Here is a 24,688-nt window from a genome sequence, read left to right as displayed (position 1 = left end):
TTGTTAACCTAATTGTTTTTTGTTGCTTGATGTTTCATCAAATAATTGCACCTACAAAAAGGGTGTGAGAAAAGCATGTCCTGTAAGAGGAATCCCCTGGGTATGACATACATTTGCAATTGTTGGGCTCCAAATTAAGTTTCCACGGGTGTACACAAAGAAAAAAGAAAAAAAAAAACCTGATGTTAGAAGACAATATTGAGACCACAGAATAGATTTAGAGACAGCCAAGTATTTTAAGGCATTAAAAGACAGAAGAATGCTAAAAATACACTTGGGATACTAAACCTTAGATCTGAGTGAATAAGAAAAGCAATTAGTTCTCCCTGCTGACACTGCTTTCCTGTCACTGGCATAACAGTACATAGTGACAGAGGCAGCTGACCAAGCATTTGACAGGTGTCCATGTTGTGGGGAGCGGAGTAGAGCAAAAAAACCTTAGACCACGGAACTAAAAAGCTTTGGAAAAGTTATTAATGTTCTAAATATTACTGCACGACTGACTTGATGTACAAGATTAATATTAGTCAAGATGGTTTACTTTTAAAAAAATCTAAGCCGACACATCACAATTACTACCGGTATTAAAGTTCACAGGAACAAGCAAAATTTTAACTTCTATGTTCATCCACAGGCCTGTTTGTACAATTTTCAGTTGGAAGTTTATTTGCTGACAAACCATTTTGTTAAATGATAGTAAGAACGTCTGTACCTTGAAACGTATTTGCGCAAGGCTTTATAAACTCCTCTCCTCCAAGTAGCAGAGTCCCTGTCAGCAAGTACACATATAATGCTAAGTCTACAGCTACAGTCAGAGGTCAACAGAAGTCATTCCCAATGGCTTTGTTTAGGGTTGAGACCAGATTTAAGAAGATCCTTCCTTCGCATTTGGAATGGCAAGTCAGTCTTATTAAGCACAGCCCTGCTTCTCCATTACAGACTGCATTATGAAACTATCAGCTGCATCCCCTAGGCCTTCCAGAGAGCACATTTAACATTTCTATATTGTGATCTCTGAAGTTCTTTTCCTGTAAACACCTCTGATCCCGCTTTTATTTTCTGCCTTTCTGAATTCTGGTAATCCATCTGTTCTCTGCTGCTTTCATTCATCTCTCCTCAAAGCTCTCCAACTTGAAGACTAATTCAAGGCATTGAAATTTCACACAGTACTTCTACGCTCACTTATTTGCTGACAGAACTGAAAGGCTATTTCAGAATTTGTTCTTTTTAATAATACAAACATGTGCAAATGAGATGATGCACAGGGAAGGCTGTACAGTCGTGCTGCAGTTTAAGGTAGCCAGCAACTAAGTACCATGCAGCCACTTACTCGCTCCCCCCACCTCGCAACGATGGGGAGGAGAATAGGAAAAAAAGGTAAAACCAGTGGTTTGAAATAAGAAGAGCTTCATAACTGAAATGAATTAAAATATAATTATGGGAAATACTAAGAGAGGAAGGAATAAAACCTAAGACAGACAAGTGACTCACAATAGAATTACCACCCACCGACCACCACCCAGCTGATCAGCAGCAATCAGTCCCTTCCTGGTAACTCCCCCATAGTTCGTACACCAGGCATGACGTGCTGTGGTGTGGAATACCCTTTTGGCTAGTTTGGGTCAGGTGTCCTGTCTCTGCTCCCTCCCGGCTTCTTGTGCCCCTCCTCACTGGCAGAGCCTGAGAGACTGAAAAGTCCTTCATTAGGGTAAGCACTGAAGGTTTAGCAACAACTAAAACATAGGTGTGTTATCAGCATTACTCTCAGACTAAAGCCAAAGCACAGCACTGTACCAGCTACTAGGAAGAAAATTAACTCTATCCCAGCCAAATCCAGCACAAGTTGCCATGCTAAGTATAAGGTGCATCCTATCTTATCAGCCTGGTGTTAAGGAAGCACACAATGTGATGCTTTGGCAAGGGAAGAAATTCAGTACTGTACTAAATTGTTTCCCTTTTTCTTCCCATCCCTTTCTGTTGCTTCCGCTCCCTCCCTCTAGTTTCTGAATGTTAGCATTTAACAGTCATTCTTACAGCTCTACAAGTGATGCAGCCTCAAGAGCTAGTTTTAGCCTTACAGCTGGGCACTTTTTTTTGATGGTAGCCTCTCTTTCTCATTTTATTTATTTATGTTTCTGTATGATTGGAACAACAGCTGCTCAACATGTTAGTAAAACAAATCAGCACAGCCAGGCTAAATGGGTAACAAAGCCTAAAAGAATATAGGGATTACTCTGCAAGTGGTTTTCTTAAAGCAGTAAGTCAAACGAAGACTCCCATCAACAGAAGAAACTAAACACTATGAACTGCATTTCATTTAGCAGTACAGGCAGTGTCCATCCGCTGCCTCTACTTTTTTTTTTTTTTAAGGCAGAAGACTTAATTTACATGCACGAAAGGCATTAACACAGTGATAAAGCCCATGCTTCCATGTATTTACTGCCTGCTGCATCTAAGAACTACTCCATGCCACTGACTGTCTCCATTTTACTTAGACATAAAGTATGAAACTCCTTTAGCATTTGCTGTACTGCTAAGATGATTGACATCACTCTAAAACTTATGATTGATTTTGTAAGAGCACATTTACTCACTATTTAAAGTGTTCTCATAATGTTACTGCACTCAATGATATATTCCGAGTTCACTTTTTCTTTGTCTGAATCTGTACACCTCTCCTGTAAGACAGGATTTGAACTGCATACAGCCTAAGGATATCAAGAATCTGAGAAGTGTGGAGCTTCACGCCTCAGCCTTTCTTGTAGCTCTAGTGCAAGACACAATTTCAAATTAGCACTTGAAAAACAAAATAAAACAAAAACCAAAATACACCAAACCTCACACCTGCAAAGCCCACAATAAACAACCTTACTTCAGGCCTTTCAAATTCTTGTTCAGTACTTTATGTCAACCTTCAAAGTGCAGCTTCTTCATTCCAGATTTCATCCACGGACAGCGCAAGTTTCAGTGGATATTTTGCCACATATTTCATTACAGCAGCATAATAAATAATCCCTAGGAAGCAGTGCAGGAGGAGTTAATGAACATGCCAGGACCCCTTGGTTATCGTTTCCTTTAGGTTAGTGCCAGTCACTGCTACTGCAAGTCACCTACCTCCTGGGACTCCGGCGTATGTCGGTCCCATCTGCACCATATAGTCTCTTGGCGGGACCAGAGAGAGGAAGCCCTGAACTTCTCTCCCCTATTACATCTTTAGGCAAAACCATTGCAGGAGAACAAGTTTAACAGAAACATGGGCCTCCTCGTGAAGCAAGGAGCTGCACCAGGCACTTGCCCACAGCTAAAATGAAACACATCCCCTGCTCCATCCCAGCAGACCCCAAAGTAACAAGAGACAAAAAAACAAACTAAAATAACACATAGAAACTCAACAGAATTGTGAAAAAGAGACCAACCTCAAAGCATAAAACCCCATAGTTTTATGTGAAGTCCCAAGACAGCAACATTCCTAGCAGAGCAGACAACCCTCTCTTCAATAAGCCCCAGAGGTGAAACTGCCATAAAGGTGGGGATTCCAAGGGTGGGAGTAATAAACTCCTGCACTACCACTTGCAGATATGGAAGCCAACACCCTGCCCAAACCCTGTCACGTTCCCCACCAGCTTTGCTTGCAGAGCAGTCCCTCTCTGACCCCAACAGCTGAATTTCAGATATGGCTTTCAAAACCCTGTCTGCTGAAGTTCACTTATTTAGCCCTCAGTGACCAGAGCATTTCACAGCTGCTGTTCTTCTGCCTTCTCCCCTCTAGTTTTACCGAAAAAAGTCTTTTGGATTCACTTATTTTAGCTGTACTGCCACCATCTATTTCTCAGAAAGTCACTACCTTTTTTGACTGTCTGTCTTAAAATAAAACAAACTCCCCAAACAAACCAACCAACCTGCACCCAGCACAGTAAGTGTTGTAATCTTCACCTCTAAACCAAGGATGTGCAACACTTGAGTAATAGAAAAGCACTTTATTAAGTATATAAACATTTCAGTTTAAGCTATCCCAGCCTTCTGGAAGGAACCCATATTAGTATAATTATGCTACAGATCACCCCCATTTGATTAACACAACTGCTTTTTAAAGGCTAGTTCTATTTATTTTGAGGCTGAAAGTCACAGAATTAGTGGCTGATGATTTGCCAAAGTCAAACTGGAAAACGCAGCCAGTCTGACTGCATTGAGCACAGAATGCTCCCCCCCCAGAGAATACAAAGGCCATTTCCCTGTCAAAGACCTGCAGCTCTTCTTTCCTTGGCTCACACTGTCCCAGCAGATCATACAGCTACACAAGAAGCACAGACCTTGTATTTGCGATGCTGCTCTGTGCATAAGGAGGAACCACTGCTGAGCATCTATACCACAACTAAGGTGCTTTTACTGTGTATGCTGCACTGCTGTTCGGGACACACAAGATGTAGGTGATGTTTTTCCCTTGTCTCCACCTCTGCACTAGCAGCTAGGAAGGTCAAGGGAGCACATCTCATCCCATGTTGTTCATATTTGCTGGTAACAATGCTGTGTTATTTGCTTTCTGGCTGCTCTATTTCCTACACATTCAGTTCCATAAACACAGCAACACTCATCAGTCAGCTTTCACATCAGTAAGTCCAGTTGTGGAAACTGTACTGCTACCCAGAGACGGTATCATGTATTTTGAAAAGCCGTAGTATCATCTGACTAATCCTTCGGGACTCTATTCTCATCACGTCATCATGAATGAGCACAAAATTAAAATGCCAGTAACAAAATTCAGCAAAAATTCATATGAAAGCAGGCAATGGAGATACAGATCCACAAGAACTTATCTGAGGTTTGAAGTAAAAAATACCATTTTTGGTCGCTCCAAGTGTCTCCATCTTGCCACAAATATTTTAAATATAAATGTTCGTGGAAGGTTGCCAAAATTTAGCCCGTATTATCATGCCTTTTGTTTCAAGTTCCTCTTTTTTGAGACATTAAAGTGTGGTTAGAATGATGACAGTGATGTTATTTTTTTTTTAATGCCTATTGAGAGTAGACCAGCTAATACACGTAAACAAAGCTAAATATATACTCATCCTTATTATAAATGGATTTGGAGTTGGAGTGCAAAGGAAAACAACTATATTCCCTCAACAAATAGTTAATTGGTTAATTCCTTGCAAGCTCTAATCTCCACATCAACTCCCAGAGCTCCACAGAAGAAACTGTTTAAGGCTGAAAGATGCAAATCCCATGGATTCCTTGCATTTTCTCCCACTAAAAAGGGAAAATGAGATGCTCACTGCATCATATTATCCCATCCTTTTTAGAAAGTGACCTGAAATTAAAAATATACAAGTCTACATCCTCGGAAGAGCAGGGGAAATCATATTTGAACATCTGTGTTATCTTATTAGGTAAGAAATGTGAGAAACCTATTTGGCTTTTTTGGCTGATGATTTTTCAATGGAAGAACTGTAGTTCAGCTCTGGGTCTTCTGCCACCCTCAGTCACAGCCTACAGCCTAGCGAGTCTTCTACTGCAGGAAAACATCATTTGAGTCTCCATACATTTGAACTAGCTACTCTAGGACAAACATTCTTAATGCATTCAAACACATTATGCTCAAGCACACCAGCATTTTCCAGAGCACTCCAAGACCACAGATGCCGTTCCCAGGACTTCCGTTTTTAAAAGTGACAAATGTGCCCAAAAGGTCTCATTGCTTTGGTATTTCACATTAGATAAGTATCAGTCAGAAGAAAATTCTTGCACTTAAAACATACTGAATGTTTCTTATGTTTGCACAGTGTATTCATGTTTAGAAATATACAGTGTTTCAAATGACCAATAAAGATATATTAAAACAGAGCCAAGTGCTTTGAGGAAAAAAGTCTTTTCAAGTTTAAACAAGATCTACAGATGAGAAATCAGTTTTGTAGGCATCATTTGATGACCTGAAATGGAAGTTAACTTCTCATTTTAATAACAGAAGAGCCAAAACCAGCAGAGTAAGGTCTACTGAAACTCCCAAGCAGGTCTTACATAAACACCCAAGAGCTCACTGGATCCTATTGTTTCTTCTAAAGACTATAAAAGTATGATAAAATGTGAATTATATCTGCTCATATTGACATTTCTTTCTCATTTCAGGGAAAATACTATTCCAGATTCAATCTGAAGAGCAGAAGGCAAGAACTATGGTCAAATCAATGCCAATGCAAAGTTGTCTTTGAAAATAGTTTTTAAAAACAGTATGTAGACATGATCCTCTGAGCAACCCAGCACTGATGACCCAGGTTCAGCCTGAATAGATGGCTTCCAGCCATGATCATGTTCCATAGCAAAGGGCCATGCACTCACCCATTAATGACATGATAGCGAAAGCCATCTTTCTACACCCTTTCCCAGCAAACCCACCCTGTGGAATAGCAGCTGTACACCAAAAAGTGACTTAAAGCACCTAAGGTAAAAAAAAACCCAACACTCTATTAATATTCATAGAACCAGAATACACTTTACAACACACATGTTCAAGCCTAGGTCTGTAGACTGTTAAACTTGACTTAATTTGAGCTGCAATAGTTAAGTTTTAGTAGAATTGCTATACATGCTTGAAGGTTAAACCAACAGAATTATATTTTGCAAATTTTAGCACATAACTACCACCTGATTGCTGCAGAAATTTGATAAGGCTCTTATCTTTCAAACCAACCACACTACATGATGAGCTAATCACAAGCTATTATCCTTCAGTTCCCCCTTCTTCCAGGAGAAAGGCCAGAGTGCACATGTTCAATCCAGATGAAGGCAGTTCAAGATGTCACCACCATTTCAAATTCCAGCTGCAGCTCATTTTGTATGTTAAAACTAAAGAGTTCGGGCTTTTTTCTTTGGTTTTTTTTTTTTGTTTTTTGTTTTTTTTTGTTTTTTTAATAACATACTGTGTCCTACTGTAGACAAACTGCCTATTTTTTCAGGAGGCAGAAAGGTACAGGGCATATAAGAGCAAACCTACCCACTCAGTTCCCAACACTCCCTGCCACCTCTCCTCAAGGTGACCTGTTGGAACTCACAGAAGGACATCCTAAGCCAGAACAAGTACTTCATGTCATATTTCAAGTCATTTTGACTCTTTTCCGGCAAAAAATTCAATGGCAAAATCTCCCGTGCCTACCCTCCCCCCTAGATGCATCTCTTCATATTTTGGTGCGCACATTTCAGCCATCTAAGCTGTGGAACTGCATAGCTGCTCTTACATACAGCAGCTCTGCACTGAAAGAGGGCCCCCACTTGAATACATCAACTACTCCCCTCAGTTGACTCTATTAGTCTGTTACAAAGTAGTTTAGTTTGTTTCACTCCTGCCTAACATGTCAGTTTATCTTGTGTATCTTTAACAATCTTTAGTACCTTCCCTATTTTGTAATGGTGTAATTGGCTAGAAACCATTTCCTCAATTCTCAACACACTGGTCTTTATTCATTTCTACTGAAGAATAAACCAAACACATCATGTTTGGAATATTTCGCATTGTAGTGAGACAAATAACTAAATATGCAAAGCAAAAGACATGCAATTATAACATGCTTAGTTCACTTTTTTTTTCTTTTTTTAAAAATTTATCTCCTGTGGTAAACACTAAGCAGAAATCAGAACTGTATTAGAAGAGAGATTTTCATTAGCCACCAAAACAAAGTACTAAGCAGGAATGTAAAGATACTCAAACAGCAATCTCATACTCTAAACTAGTTCTAGTGAGCCAGGTATAAAAAACAATTTCCCTTTAGCTTTCTACGGGAATTTAATTTACCTTAGCAGCCATCTGCACCCAAAATGTTAATATTCCCTAATATATTTTCTCTTTTTTTCCTTCTCCATCTATTTACATAGCATCTGCATATGAAATGCTCCCATACACTTTAGACAGCATTAATCATGGCTACAGTTCAGTAATGGATACACCATGTCCTTACCAGTTTAACAGCAGACAGCAACCATACAAGAGACACTTAAGCCAATGAAAACAAGTAAATATACATATTTTACTTAATCCAAAAAAGTGTGTCTGTGCATATATAACACGCACACAGAGCTCCCAGACAGGTTTTCAGTATTGTCCTTAAGTGTTCCTTTTATTTGTGCTTTACATGACCAACAGTTCTACATGATTAATATAAAAAAAAGACAAAGGAGAGGGTGTTGTCATATTGCAATATTGAGATGATAATACTGTCTGTGTTGCCATAGAAGAACTCCTTTAGTACTGTGCCTCTCTTCCTGCACCTGAAATCTTTGCATTATGGAAGCATCTACCCCTTCACCCTTGGTGGGAGTTTCACCCTTGCCCAATCTTTTTCAGTTCAGGGCTTCCTTTCTTTTACCTTTGTTATAAGGACATGAAGCTGACAAACCAAACCCACAATTCACAGTGTGGGCCAGATGACAGGGCAACCAAATGAGCATGTACCCAAGGACAAGATACAGTCCATGCACTCCAGATCAGTCATGAAATCAGCAGACCAGCTTCAGCACAGACTCGTGTCAAAACTACAGAGCCCTACTTTGCCAGGTGCATTAGCTCAAGAGCAATAGCACACTGACATTATTATATTGCTTTCCACTTTGCAGATCGCCTGGTGTCTGCCAACTTTTATGTCTTTGTCCAATACTTCTGTGCATAATAAAAATACACATAATATTTGCTTGAATTTCACAGTTCATGCTAGACGTTGACTTGTCAAAGCATCTGGAAGACAAGTAGTAATGTGGTTGAGACACAGTGGTAGGAAGAAATAATTTGTACAGATCTACCGCTAATGCTACAGAGTATTTCCTCCTGCAACTCACCACCATTTCTCTTCTTCTCAACGGCCTGTCACCAACACTGAGACTACTCTTATAGAAGTACTTTATCATGTTTGCTTTAGAGCTTTTTTCCCCCCATGAAAAATCTCCGTGTAATGGAGCATTCCATCAGAAGGCACATGGCACACAGCCAGACCTCTGAAAGGGAGTTTGGTGATAGATAAAGGTAATTATAGTGTAGCATTTGCCTTACTACAAATTTAAGGCTATGTCAGCACTTTCCCTCCTTTAAGAGGCTTATAACTCTATGAGAGCCTCTGGCCTGAAACTTGATAAAATCATTCAGTGAAAAATAATCTGAAATGAATCTAAAGTGTGAAGTCAACGAGATGCCTTGAATTGAAAAGCAGTAGTGCCAAAAGCAGTCTTGGAGTGACAGTGAATGGAAGATTAGATATCAGTTTCAAAGAGATCTGATGGAAACAAATATAAAAAATCACTTCTACTCATATATTTTGAAGAACTGACAATGGACAAAGTTTTTAGAATGTAAGCAGCAAGTTTCTTGGTAAAATTAAAATTATGAATGAAAAGTATGACTGAACACATATTCCAGAACTCAGCAACTGATGAGCAGTATCTACCAAATCCAACAAAATATGTCCCTTCCCTAAGGTAGTTCTGCAATTGAGTGTGCTATTGTGCTTCCACCATTCAAGTGATTTATAATTGTACAACTCTAATTTTTCCATGAAAAAAACCTGTACATACACCCTGAAATCACAACTCCACTTTACAGATCATACTCAAAGCATATTTGTACAGTTGGGTATAGCTACATGAATAAAGACTCGAGCCCCTCTGGCCCTGTATGCAGTACTAGCCTCAAGCCAGCTTTAGTTCAGGAGTCGTACAGACACATCAGTTGGGTGATGACGCAGCATCTCACTAGTGAAAAACCTCAGAGGGGAAAGAAAAATACCACAGTAAGTGAAGTCATAGTTTCCTGCAGTTGCCAAAGCCAAAGGATTCCCATAAACAAGCCCAAGTAGCTGAATGTAAACATCCTGAATCAGAACTTTGCCTGCCTCCAACTCATCTGCTTAAGCAGCTTAACCAGTGTAAAGATGCTGATACGCTTCAGCTTCCATTAAAGAAAGGGAAGTGCGATGGCTGGCACTGGTCAGGACATTGCTAGGGAAAAAAGAGACTACTTGAGCCATAACAGGTCTCAACAAAGGCATTGGACATTTCTGGTCATGACTTACAAAACTGTCACAATGGGCTGCACTACATTTTTGAAGTCCCCAAATCCATCTGTTTTACCATCAAGCCTCTACCAATTCTACAGCACCCTCTGGAGCAGGACCAGAAACAGGAGCCATGACAACCCTTCTTCCTTCCCAGGCAGTAATTTCTGTATTGTACCTTTTACAAGAACAGCATAAAATGTCAGCAGCTGTATTTTCAAATAAAATGAGAGGAATTTCATATAGTCATAAAACACAGTCTTTGACTAGAATCTGTCCTCGCTAGATACAAAACAGATCCTCTCCTTTTCAGAGGAGTCTCTCATACGCTGGGAAAAATACTACTTGAGTCAGTAAAATAATGTTATTGCAGAATTTTAAAGATTAGAGAACACCACAGCACTTAACATTGCTACTTAAAAGTCATCACAAACAGCAAAAAGAACCCTACATCCCAACCTACTCCATAAAACAAAATGAAAAGTCACTTCTAATAAATCCCATCACCACTTCACAGCCAGACATCCTTGAAGAAGTAGCGACCTGTTTGTTATTTAGCAGACACTGTAAAAATGCAACCTGGCATTGGCCTTGTTCATAAAAATCATGTCAGTGGGTAAAACTTCATCCTCAGTGGAAACCTGCAGGATATAGACAGAGCAGTAACACCACATTGTCCTTCTTGCGGTAAACTTTTGGGGAGTGGTCATCTCAGATGAGATCTGATTCCACATGTGCAGGCAGAGGAAAGAATAAACATACCCCTCACTACCAGTTCACAGTTGATAAAAATCTAAGAACAGTTAAAGTGGAGGTTGGGACCTTTGGCAGGAGGGAGTAAGTGGTCCTCGTGAAGTTTTATATGCTGTCAAAAGTCTTCCTCCCATTCACACTCACATGCTGCCAGAAGACAGAACTGTTTCACCAAGATGATGTGGGTAAAGTGTAGGGCAATATACAAATTATATTACACCGGACTTGACACATAGGGATTGTGAAGGAGAAACCACAGTAGCAGTGATCCCACTGAAACTTCTGGAGGAAAGAGAGACTTATCTGGCTCTGCACGTTTATAGAGGATGAAACCAAAAGGACACACGAATGTTACGAAGAGCATTTCAAAAGAGGTTTTTTATATGAGTGGCTGAAAAAGGAAGCATAAACAAACTCATTTTGGCCACCATCATTTGCAATCACAGAGTAAGAGAAGGGTTAATGAAACTGAGAAAAGACTTGTTTCTTTCTGAGGAAATATGGATGTAATTTTTTTTATCATCATCTCCACATTCCATAGAGTCCATGCAGATTGTGGTTTTATTAACATGCTGCATGCACACACTGTAAAGTAAGGTGACACCAAGTATACCTGTGTAAAGGGCGGGGGGAGTGTGTGGGGGTGTGTGTGTGTAGGAAAACTCACTTGGACTGGAAACAAGGACAATGTGAAAAGATAAAATGACAGTAAAAAAAGGAATATATTAACCAAGCTTAACTTTTCATTATTTTGGTTTCCTGTTTATTTTAAATGAAATTATATGACAGTAGTAAGAATCACATCACTTTTCAGTTCCCTTCCATTTGAGATAGTCCACAAATGGCTCTGATAGGACTGAAGGATGAAGAAGTCACTAGTCGCCAAAGGGTCTTGTATTTTACTCTTACAGGGTTAAAAGCAGACAGCACTCAGCTAGTAGTAAAAGAAGGTCCAATTAAAATTCACAGAGCTATTGATCTTAGCCCTGCTCCAGCAAACCCTCTTTCTGCTTCTAGCTCATAAACAAAATGACATCGAAAAGAACTATCGATTTTCATACGCTATCTTTTCGGAGACATTTTCTTAGAATCTTAAAATTACATCAAGTGTTCATAAAACAAATAGACTTAATGTGGTCATGTCTAGCAGACAGCACAACCCATTTGCCAAGTGGGAGGTAAACTAAGCAAATAAGTTCAACTTAATGCAAACTCAAGCTTACCCCCTGGAAACTAAAACACATCATCCTATATCCACTTGCCTTCTTGTCATATGACAGAGCAACAGCTTTTTAGTCCAAATTAAGTATGTGTCAATCAAAATGGCCCCAGTTGACACTTCTTGCAATAATAAATGAGACTGAAACTCACGGGACATACCCACTGGCCCTGCAGAGAAATACTTCCCATAGACCTAAGCCCTTGTCCCCTGGGGTGTCTGCAAGACTGCTCACCTCCTGGTACTGACAACAGGCCCCAACCGCAATACTTTTAGGCAGTAATTAATGAAATAGCTGAGCTACAGTTCAACATTTGAGTTAAAAAACAAGTTAGAGCACAAGCACCAGAGAAAACAGAAACACCATGCTGCCTCTGTTTAAAAGCTTACACAACAACTGATTATAACCCGACTCTTATGGATGGTCTGGAGGTCAAAGCACAGCTTATTTCCCTGACATCTTCTCCTAAGAAGTTTCAGGTCACAGTGCCCACAGTGGTAATATTAGAAATTATATTTGCCCCTATTAGAAGAGGTAGAAACACTCTCCCCTCCCTATTGGCCTTCCAGTATTTTCTGTCAGTCTGAATCACAATGACACGCTGACTTGCTTGCCCTTTTTAAACTATAACTAAAGTAATGAAGCATATCTGTGCAGGATAAACAAGCATTCACCAGTGAAAATCCAAGAGCTGAGGTTGTTCGGACTGTAGGCATTAAAAACTACTATTTTTACTACTGCCCTCTCACTTGAGTAACTCATTACATAAACTGGGCAGCCAAAAATCAGTAACTGTGTAAGAAATGCTGGCTTTCTGATCTACTTACAACCTGATGCAAAACTGATCATGCCTAGAACTCACACAAGTAAATCACCATATATGCAAGCATTTCAAAACTAGGACACATTACAAGCTCAAGTACTACATGCCTTTCCTTGGACTAAATTTTGATTAAGGGCAACATACTGGTAATATTCAGGGCAGCTAAGAGAGCAAATAGAACCACAAGCACCTTAAAGGGAATATAACTACTGTCTTTCCTGCATGAATAAAACCTAGAAAAGTATCTTATTTGAGGAATCCTTTTACCTGCAAATTATTTTGTTCTTGTAAAAAAAGAAAAAAAAAAAAACCAAACCCACACAGGTAATGACAGAATACTGTGGCAGAACTATTTTGTGATCTCCTGTATCTAAGCAAAGACCACTTTGAAACATCAGTTTGCTTCAAGGATTTGTTTAAAGCAGAGCAGGTTCATAGACTAATTTGTGGGCTGTTTTGATACCTCTTTCACAGGCATCTTATTCCCTATTATTTAAATAACTACAGAATTTTCCTTAAAAAAAAAAAAAAAAAAAAAAAAAAAAGAGAGAGAGAGAGAGAGATAGAGGATCCTAAACCTCTGCTTTTTGCTGCACTAGTGATTTCCCTAGAAGGCAGTATTATAGCCTCTGTTTCCTGACAGGTTTTATCTAGCCTTGATGATTTCTGACAGTGGGGAGCCTAAACCTTTGCAGGCACTGTTCCTTGTGCTGTCTTTCTGCTAAGGAAGTTCTCAACTCCTACCTTGCACCTTTCTTGCTGAAATCTGGCTTTTTAGCTTTTTGTTACCACTACAGATAGTTGGAACAAATAAGACTGTTCTGCTTTCAAAATCCATTTTGGGCATCCTCTCCCCACCCAACCACTCTATCACCTTCTGTCTTTATGTCTCTGGACAGTTCTTCTCATCAGTCACATTCTTAATCCATCTATTCTACTACTCTATAGACTTGCCAGCTGGGTCATATACCAAAACATTTAGTAATCTTCAGCTAAAGCTGTATCTAGCTGTAGTTACTTCATGAGTATTTCCAATTTACCACTGCTGGTTTTAGAGAATCTTACATAGGATGTCAAAAGCTTACCGCCCCTGCTTCTCCTGTAATGAAGTCCTATTTTTACTGCTTAGGAGAAAGTCAGATGAGTTTACCAACCACAAATTGTGTCAGCGTGGGCTACAACGTATCTCCTCATTTTATCAGTACTGACAAAGAGAAATTCTTCCAGGTTAACATTCAACATTCCAGGGTTCTCCCCCCACATTTTGAAAGAATGATGTTATGCTTGCTCTTCCCTGCACCACACCTGACCACCTGTAACCAAAGTAACAGCTAACAGTCTCAATCAACAATGGAGAATGAAAGCAGTAACTCTAAGAATAATTTTATTGAAGTAATAAGCCACAACCTAAGTTCCTTGGTTTCATTTATACTCACTTTGATCCTTACGTATCCTACTCAACAGAAGAGCAATAAGACGATGCAATACCTGTGCATTGACAAAACAGTTCAAAGACCTCAACTAAGACGGAAAACAGTAACCACAGCTCTTACTTTTTCAAGTTTCCGGTTATAAAAGCGCTTTAACTGAAACCAGAAGGGATCTCCTAGCACATGATCAGCTTAGGATGGCTGCACTTCCCTGCAAGAAAAAACAAAACCAAACAACTAAACAATTAGAAGCCATAAATATTACTTCAGGCCAAAGAGTTCAATTCACTATTAACACAATTTACACTGCAAACCAGTGCCATTTGTCAGGACCCCAGCTTGCAACAGGCCATATAATGTTCCTTCTCCCAACTTCTCACAGCTGAGGTCATGTTAAGGGACAAAAGGAAAGTAAATTGTGAGAATATGGTAAAAGTGGAAAAACTATTTTTCAAGTGTTTGATAAAGGCCTGACACTACAGAATGCCAGGTGCTGCTAAAAAAGCAGAAAATGTATAATAGCTGCTATTAAATTCTGTCACTTGAAAAGCACACACTGTTTACACAGATATCCTACAATCTCACATTGAAACTTTCAGGATCTATTTCGATCCATGGTTTATAGTTTCTTCAGACCGAAACTTTGAAACATATTTAATCAAAAAGGGACCAACCTTTCTTAGCACATACTCAACAGCCAACTTTCCAACTGAATAACAACATACTCATTGGTCATTACATCAATTTACTTTTTGCTGGTTTCTCTCACAGTCATCAATACATAAGTAACAACTGTGCCTTACGGGACAAATGGAAGCTTTTCTCACTTTTTCAAGACTAGAAAATGTAGCTTGACTTAATACCAAAGAAAAGGCAAAATCTCAGCTCAGTAATTCAAAGAAAAATTTCTGATTTCAGAGTGAGGGTCAAAGCTTTGTTATAAAACTGAACTATGCACTAGAGCTATGACAGAACAGATGTGGACAAAACCTTGCACAGGTAGGAACCCGAAATTCCCTGAAGATATGTGAAGAGAGAGGGCATGCTATGTGAAGTTAACTGCCTTTCAACTTTTTTTTTCCCTTTCAGTAACCATGGAATACACTACGTACAGACACTGTGGTGACTTGAAAACATTCACCATCACTTTATTCAAGACATAATTAAAATAAAGCAACACACAGAAACAATGGTCACAGGTGGCTTTGGAAGGCAGTTAACCTCTCGTCAAGTCAACCAGGGCACTATGCCTGAACCTCTCCAATTCACCTTGCTTTTACTAAGGTCATCAGGATTTTAACTGCCTCAAGACTAATGCGTTGGCAGTATCATTGAGAAACACACCTTAGAGGTTCAGAGTCCTCTTCCCTTTGTGGATGAAACCCAAGGCTGCAGGTCCCATCTCCTGTCTCTTTTGTAGTGTTGGGACATTTCCCAGTGTGAAGGTTTGCTCTGCAGATTGCAGAGGAGCACAGATGGTCAGCAAATTTTCTGTTGTCCTGTTCGCATGTAGCACAGGACAATGCTGTGTGAGCCTCACGGCTGTAACAGGTGGTATTTTGAGACTCGGTATCTAAGGTACCTGTCTGATTTTAAGAATCACAAGTACAGCTTCTTCTAGCTTATAAAGCTGGCACAGCTCAGCTGGCATCCAAACTACATTTCAACTGAAATGTAATGAAATGTAATGGCATGATACAAACACAGAAAATAACAGTATTACTGATGCTCAGAGATTGCCATGGCTTATCCTTTCTACTCCCTTAGATACACATCTCACCTTCTCTAGGCACTCTGTAAAGAGAAGCATAAAAATATGTCACCTTCCTCATTCCAGCTGTGCAGCTTAGAACAGAAAAAATTAGGATGGCATGCAGCACAACTTGCATAAAACTTATGTTTCACTGCATGATCCAGACTTGTCAGATGTGAAAGACCAGTGCCACCATCTGGTGCCTTCTAACTCTTGGATCTTTCTTTTAATCAGAAAGGAATTCATAGTTTGTCTAATTCAATACTTAAAAAAGGGAGAGAGGAAGAGAAGCAGGTCTGAACAGTAGAGCAGAAAGCTTAAAAAAACCCTCAACGCAGCTGTTGCAAAAGGAGTCCAATATGTTAGACCTAGCAAAACACAAATATTGGAAGCTGAGAGGTATTAGGTAAAATAAGCAAGTAAGAACTTCTCAAAGAAAAAAAGAATGGGTACGTCTTAGAAAAAACACAGACCAATTCAAATCATACCTGTCAACACAGCCTTCATGAGTTATGAATGTTTAAAAGTATTTTTCAAGTATTGCTCACAAGGAAGTTGGGAATCATCCAAGCAAAACATTAACTATTTCTACAGGCTTCACACGGGGGAGGTGGAGGGAGGGGACCACAATTCAAAATTTCTTATTTTTCTTCAGTTATTACACTAAGAAAGTCAGTTCCTAGTACCAACTCCACTTTAGAATTATTCCTAAAACTCAGACAAGCATCTTGACTTAAACACCTACTTCTATGTCTTTTAATTGATTTTACCTTGTTTTTAGGGGTGTGTGGGAACCCTCTGGGACAATCTCACCTGTACCATTCTTGAGGCCAGGGAATATGGCAGCAACATTCATTAGTATTTCCTCCCTCACTATGAGAAGATTCTTAAAATGGGAGCTACTTAATTTCTGTGCTTTTATGGAGGTCAGGTTAGCATTCTTAATGACATTGGCAGTAAAAGTGCACAACAGCCTGGCACTGGAAGAAAATTCTCCCCTGTGCACCTCTATGAGGGAGCTCTGCTGACGTGAACACATCAAGAACACTCTGTGACCTACCCATACACAGGGACAAGAAGCAGTTTGTGACAAATGGGAAACTAAAAAGCAAAAAGGAGAGGAAAACAGTCAGCACCACAGCACTGACCTGTGTGCAGTGTAACCAATGTAGCGCCTGGGTGTGAAGTGCCTGGAAAGCAAGGGAAGTGTACAGTGAGGGCCTGCTGGACTCGGTCCTGGCCTCTGCTTCATCAAGGTCTGACACCACACTCCAAAACTTACCTCTTTTTATTAAAGTGCTAGTCTGGTTCATAACATGTGGACATAACAAAAATCCAGCAATAGAAACAAAGGCAAACAATAAAGCTCTCCAAGACAGCAGCGTGCAGGGAGCAGTGTGCTGTGTGGCTCAGTGCAGCCCTGAGCTCTGGTTCAGCAACAGCACAGTCATGCTGCAGCAGCACACAAAGCGCCACTACTCCCAGTGCAGAGACACACCGGGGCATTTCAGACTCTCACTGTTCCCAGCCTGACTCTCACTGCCTAGAGCAGACCAGCCCCCAAGACACACTCCTTGAAATAACGCAGAGATGTCCCAACTCCCTCCTAATACAGATCCCTCACTTCCATCTTCAACTTGCCCTTCCCCTCTTTTGCCTTCAGTGGCTCACCCTGCCACATTCTGTAAAGAATACAGCAAGTACCTGAGGTTTTGCCCAGTTAACAGCAGAAGAACAGCCTAATGCTTTGCAAATGGTTAATGGAAGTTGTGAACCTGAATATTAGACACTGATGATGCAGCAATGAGGAAAAACTGAAGATACATATACATGGCCAGTTACATTTGACAAAGGTTAGAATCGAACTTCAGGCACCTTAACTTTCAAAGCACAGACACATTCACTTTTCCATCTTCCCTTGAAGTGATAACTACTCAAGTTCCTGTATAAAACGGCCTCCAGCTTCCACAGATCCATCCACTGTCCAATTAACCAACAGCTTGTTTGTAAGCCCGTCAATCCATAGGACCTCCTTATGGTCATGGGTTTCATTCTGACTCTACTCTTCAAATTCCCTCCCAGAGGCAGCCTGAAACATTCTGTCACAAATAAGGATGAATCACTGGGTGGACATTGCCAGTACAGATTTGCATTAATTATTCATAATCTAGGCAAAAATATTTCCCATATTCATAACTTGGGAAATTACTCAGGTAAACGTTAGTCTGAAGATTACAGTTCACACAGCAGCCTGCATGCTGTGGCACTTAACCACTTCTTGAAAGTTAAGGCACTGGTCCCATAAAGATTACAAGAGCAACATCTAAACTTTGGTTAGTTTATAGCTACATAGCACAATTAATATTCTTATTAGAACAGTTTGATACATCTTTGTCACCTCCACCTAACAGTATCATTTAACTGCTTTTCACCACTAGCTTCTCATTGGGCCAGCTTCATTAAAAGAATGGTTTACGTAAGCAGCTTTCTAAAACATTAATTTTTTACAAAGCCTGAAGTTGGACAATAATAAACGAAGAGTCACATGTACATGCTGTAATTGCTATGTCAGAGGAACAAAGTATAATTTTAATTCAGGGGAATACAGTATTTATTAATATGGAGATTTGAAAGGTAGAAGTAAGCAGTATTTATTTACATCTGGTAGCCGATACTGGTATTGTCAAAATATACCTGCTGAAGGCCTAAACTACTGCTAAAGTACATGGAAATATTCAGGGTCTACCACAGTTAGATCTGAAGCCTAATGCAGCAACAGATGGATACTTTCCCTCCCAATGCCATGTAAGGGTTTTGTCATGTATTAGCTGGCAGAAAATTTTGTTCCTGAAGACAGCAGCGAAAGGCAAGCAATTCTAAGTCTCTACTACACAAAATGTTTTATAAACATCCTATCTCCCCCAAATGCAGAAAATACCATCTTCTTTTTATAAATGAAGACGTTAAGGTGTTTTCAACCCTACCTCTGAAACAGCAAGTCACAGGTTTGTAACATTATAAACCTACGTTATGATTTTCATCACTTTTTTTTTTTTTTTTTTTTTTTTTTACATTCATTACAATCATTCACTGGAACAATCTCCCCAGGGATGTGGCAGAGACACCACCACCGGCAGTTTCAAGACACAACTAGACAGGGAGCTAGAAAATCTCATCTAGGCTCCCTTTCCGGTAAAAGCTTGGAACAAATTACCTTTCTAGCTCCCTTCCAACTTGGGCTGTTCTGGGACGATCCTGTGATTTCTGGCCCAGTGCCTATAGCGTGAACCAAGAACCAAAAGCCTTTTTTTTTTTTTTTTCCCCCCTTAAATCAATTATTTTATCACCAGGATGTTTCCTCCGGTGTCTAGCCATGTCTTTCTTGCAGTAACTCTAGTGCATTGCTTCTTGTTCCTAGAGAAGGGGGACAGAGCAGGTCATTATCTGGCACTCCACAGGTCTCTCTTGCATCTGAAAGTTGATGTCATCTCCAAACCTCCCCCTTTAATTTTATATTTGCAGGCCTATGAGAACACAGTTCTTTCAGGCCCTCTAAGACCATGTATCATCTACCTCTGATCACTCATTGCTTTTCTCCAGGCTACTTTTGCCTAGTTTGCAACCTGCTGCAAGACTGAAGCCTGAACTAGCTGCAATACTCCAGGCTGCATCTGGCAGCATAACAAGCACAGTGGGGGGATGACTCCTCCTGTCTTGCAGACAAATACATCTCCCTTGTATATCCTAGCAGAGTTAATATTTTTCACAAAAGCTTAATGTGGCTCGCACTGAGGTTCAAGTGAACAGAGCATAGTAACTCCTAGCATTGTCTTCTGAAGAGCTACTCTGTACCCCATGTCTGCATAAATGCTGTTCTTACACTTCTATCTGTTAAATCTGCTGTACCAGTAAAACTGGATGCTTGGGAGGGGTGCAGGGGGAAGCTTTCTGCAATTCATCCAGTTCATTTGGAATTCTATTTCCTCAAGTTTGGTATTATGTGCTAATTTAAATATACTCTCTATTCCTTCATTCAGGTCATTCACACACACATACCCGCCCCCAGAAGAAAAAAACACCAAAAAAAACCCAACAAATAAACAAACCCGTAAGAAAAAACAAAACAAAAAACTCCAAAGCACTGAGCAGTACCAGGCTCAGGACAGACTGCTGAGGAACTCCAAGTCAGTATCTGTCCTCCTTCACACTTGACCATTTACGACTATTTACCCAATACCATTTTCCAGCCACTCACGCATCACCAGTTACCCGTTCTTACTAACAAAGTCCCCTCACAAAACAAGAAATATAGTAGGGAGACTGATTTGTCCTTATGTACAACAGCAGATCTGCTGGAGCTGCTTTATTAGTGCCAGTTTAAGTCTGTGCCAATAGCCCGTGGTGTAGTTTACCTGTACAATGTTAAGGCGTGGAAGAAATGCAGCAGAGTGGTAGAAGCACACTCCATCTCTACACGACAGAACACTTTTAGAGCTTCAGTAACTGATCGCCTTTGCAACAATCACACACCGCCAGCTTCATTTTTCAGAAAAAAACATCAGATTGAAGCAGATGGGAGCAGATCAAAACAGACTGCACAGAGCAGCCACAGTGTAATGGTGAATTGGGAATACTGAGCAAATATAAGAAGCCCGTGTGCCTCATGTCTGAATTGCAAACAGAGCTCCTTCATCGTAGCTTTGAAGTGCTGGTGTAAATGGTCTTGTATCTGTTCTGACAGCTAATGGCAAACTATCACCAATGCAAAAGCTTCACTTACTGGGTGAATGCTTCAGCTACAAGCAGGACTGCAGATTTGCACAAAGCAGGGGAAGTTGCACAAAGATGTGTGCAGACTTCTTTGCTCACAGAAAGCAAGGAGATGCAAACATAGAGGGTCTACTCAAGCCACAGCTGCTCCAGCAGCCCTCAAGCTCATCCCTCACTTGGTCATCAACACTGTGCCCCCCCGAAGTCGACTATGCTCAGCAATGCCATTCCATTCATAACCATCTTTTGGTGAACATGAAATGAATTTTCCACTTTGGAGCAGATGATATAGAAAGCAGTTCTGGTAAGGAAGAATTAAACACTTTTAATGAAGCTTTCCACATAGATATTTCCTGGTACAGCAAGGCAAAATAGGAATCAAGAAAAAATTGTTAAGTACCCAGTCCATTCAGAATCGGTTCATTTCTATTCTTTCCACTTTGTTGTCAGATGCTGGCTCTACACCCTTTGCCTTGTATTTCTAAGGACTGATGAAAATTTCCATCTTAAATCTTCATTTTTAGCTTATTTATACTGATGGAGTATTGCAGCGAAAATAGTATTGAGCATCCATCAAATTGTCCTGTATTTTCACTCTGAATGATCTTATTTAAGGTTGGGGGGGGTTATACTCACAGCACTCTTTTTCTTTAGTGATTGAATCTTATCAATTATTTCTTTACCTGGCAGGCTAAACATACTGGTTTCATCTCTAATTTTATACAGATAAATGAATAGTTCTTTGCCACAGAATTTTTTCAGCTGTAGCATTTGGACCCACTGTTTTTAAAAAGGAATGCAGTAAAGAACTGCAATTTCATCACTAGAAATGATCTATTTCCTAGGAAAAAGAAATAAAAACCTTCCAGAAATCTGGGGGGGAAGAGAAGGGGAGGGAATTATTACAACAGCGGGTTAACACTGAATGTATCAAGCAGAAATAATTAACACTTTTTTTCTCTTTGTGAATAATGCATAGCTGTAATAACCGTTATGCTTTCGAACAATCACTATGCCATGTAGCTGGGAGACACATGCAGAAAGTAAAGCACATTACAGAAGTCATCCCCAGCCTCCATGCTCTTCCCGAAAGGATTGATTTAGGCACTGAAGCAAATACAAGCCTAGGGGGGAGGACAGCCTCCCCTCAGTCCTTTCCCATAGATTTCTCATGCTTTCTTCAAGCCAGTGCACACAAATCCCACAGGTAGTATTTCATTATGAAAAGGAAGGTTCCACTCATATGAAATCTATTGTTATTGTTCTACTTACACCAACTTGTTTTTTGATGCTTTTCATTGCACTCTGAGTGCCTCTGCCAAGTACACAATATACCTTGTTAATAGAAAACCTGAGGCTAAACAAAGCTCCGCTGAACTGTTCTTCCTCACACTGTCGCTTCTATTCTCATTCCTTTGTCATGGTTCCAGTTGCCACAATCACCTAGTGGGAACTAAGAGGAGTACTAAATATCATTTGGGACTGGTGATCCTTACAGAAGATCAGAAGGTATTCTTGGTCCTGGTGCATACATGAGGGTTTACTACTTCTGTTCTAATTTTTTATTTGGACCTACTGGATTTATACAAAAAGTGTGGCAGCCAAATAAGCCTAGGACACTACTGGTCCTCTGACACATTACTTGTCCTCTCACAATGACCACTGAACATTCCCACGATACGTTGAAGGCAAGTAACAGTTACCTACAAACCTACCCATCCAAAACTACAGATGTTGCCACCTTTCACATGCTGCAGGGACAGACACCTCCCAAGGTGTGTGCCAACACTTCCAGGCAAGCTCTAGCACCATCTTCCCTGCCACAGGGGCAGATGGGAGCCCAGTATACATCTCTCCTGTCTTCAGAGGATTTCCAGCAGCAGGAAATAACGAGGTTTCCTTCCAGGAACACCTGTCTGCAAACTTGCCCAGAAACCTCCCTACCAGCACAAACTAGAGAGGCAGCTGTTACAGCTGCACATCCATCCTGGTGGTCATAGAGTGGATATAGACAGCGCCACCTGTGCCCTCTGGGCGAAGGAGCAGAGCAGGCTCCCATGGCAGTATTGCTGCTACAGCAGAGAGCAGCAGAGACTGTGCTCATGTAGCAGGACCATGAGGCTGTGCACAACAAGCATTACCTGTCCCTCAGATAGTTTTGTCTTTGAAGAAGAGAACCTTCACATAAAAAGGTAAAATAAAACCCTTAAAATTTGCTTTGTTTTGAGGGCATGATATTAAAAAAAAGGAAAAAAAAAAAAGTACAGCAATACCTCAAACTGAATGTTTGAATCCAAAACATCTTCAAAGAAGTAGGCTAACAGCACTTCTTTCATTCTTTTTCATTTAAATTGAACAAAATGGTTTGCTGCATACATGCTGTTCACTTCAAAAGACCATTCTTAATCCATTAATAAATAGCAGCCTAGAAGGAATCTTAGAGAAGTAAATTTTTAATGCATTAGCCAAAACAGGAACCAGCAGATGGGCAGGACTGAATTAACTGTGTATCCTACTGGTACCTTTGCAAAGTGTGAAAATTAGTAGCAGAAAAGTACTACTGAAGACAAAGTTTTTTTGGATTTTGTTTTGTTTTGAATTAATGAAATCAGTTTTGCTGCACTCCAGGTTAGGTATTATGTAATATGAATCTCTTTGTAATACCCCATTACCCACAAACCTTTATCCTGAAGGAAAGAAGTTTGAGATGTGAACCCTCACCCTCTGAATTTTGAGAGCTATGGTGACCTTCAGCAAATTTGGTGTTTCTAACAAAACCAAATACAATTCCATTAGCCTTGCTTCTGTTATGGAACTATCACTGATCAGCAATATTGAATCCCACGTCATGCTCTGATGAAAGAAGTCACTCTAACTAGGTATATAATCCACCGAGTCACTACCATGCATGCTCAATAGCTGCCAACACCAGTTCAACTCTCACTTTTGGCCAAAAGAACAATTAAAAGAAGGAAAAAAAAAAAAGGGGGGGGGGGGGGTAAAGCCTGTGAGTTAGAAGAGAAATAGAAAACAAATCAGCAAGTCAGCACTCAGCTCAACCCTCCTCTCAAACACCATGCATAGATCCAGCCTCTCTTTCTGTACTGTGTGTTTAGGAAAGTAGAAAGGTAGAGTGTGTGATTGGAAGCACTTCAGTGCAAGGAACAGTTAGGCAGATTAAGGCTGTCATCTGGAAGAATCAGGACAAAGCAGCACTGTAACAAGGTCTGTCAACTCAGTAGTGACATGAGAAAATTAATAAGGAATGAGTATTAACTGTCTCACATATAAGAAATAGGGGACACTAAGTGAAGTTATCTGATGGTAGAGTCAAACCAAAGAAACTGAAAGATTTCACAAAAATGACTGGACTGGCTTAATTGCCCTGGTTTCTGCAGATGCTACATTTAAATAGAGCCAGCAAGCAATCAGTTAATAAATTAAAAAAAAAAACCCGTTTAGCCCTAAGTGCAAAGGTGCCATCACCTCTGCCTGAAGACACCTCTGATCCATTCCAGGAACCTGGCAGTTTTCAGGAGCATCATTTCTACTCATTTGCTCTGTTTCCCAGGCACCTGCTAGCAGCCACTGCCAGACACAACCACTTTTCAGTCTTGGGACAGATGTTCTTAAAACAGTATGTAACCAAACCTGAAGAGAGTGCTGATGCAATGGCACTGATGCCCATGAGCCTTGCGATCCATATACCAGAAAGATTCCTCCTTTCTGTTAGGGTATTCTCTTTTCACACTAAAATGGGAATTATTTCCCCCCTTCCCTCTTCCTATACCACAGTACCAAGATCTCCCTTTTCCTTAAGGCCTTGAAACACAAATGGGTTTCTCATTTACATTAAGGAGCCTTCATTACACTCCAAGGTATGAGGATCTGCATGTCTACCCCTAGGTAAG

Source organism: Strigops habroptila, chromosome 5, assembly GCF_004027225.2.
Source record: "Strigops habroptila isolate Jane chromosome 5, bStrHab1.2.pri, whole genome shotgun sequence".
Taxonomy (NCBI): Eukaryota; Metazoa; Chordata; class Aves; order Psittaciformes; family Psittacidae; genus Strigops; species Strigops habroptila.
This window is presented reverse-complemented; position numbering follows the sequence as displayed.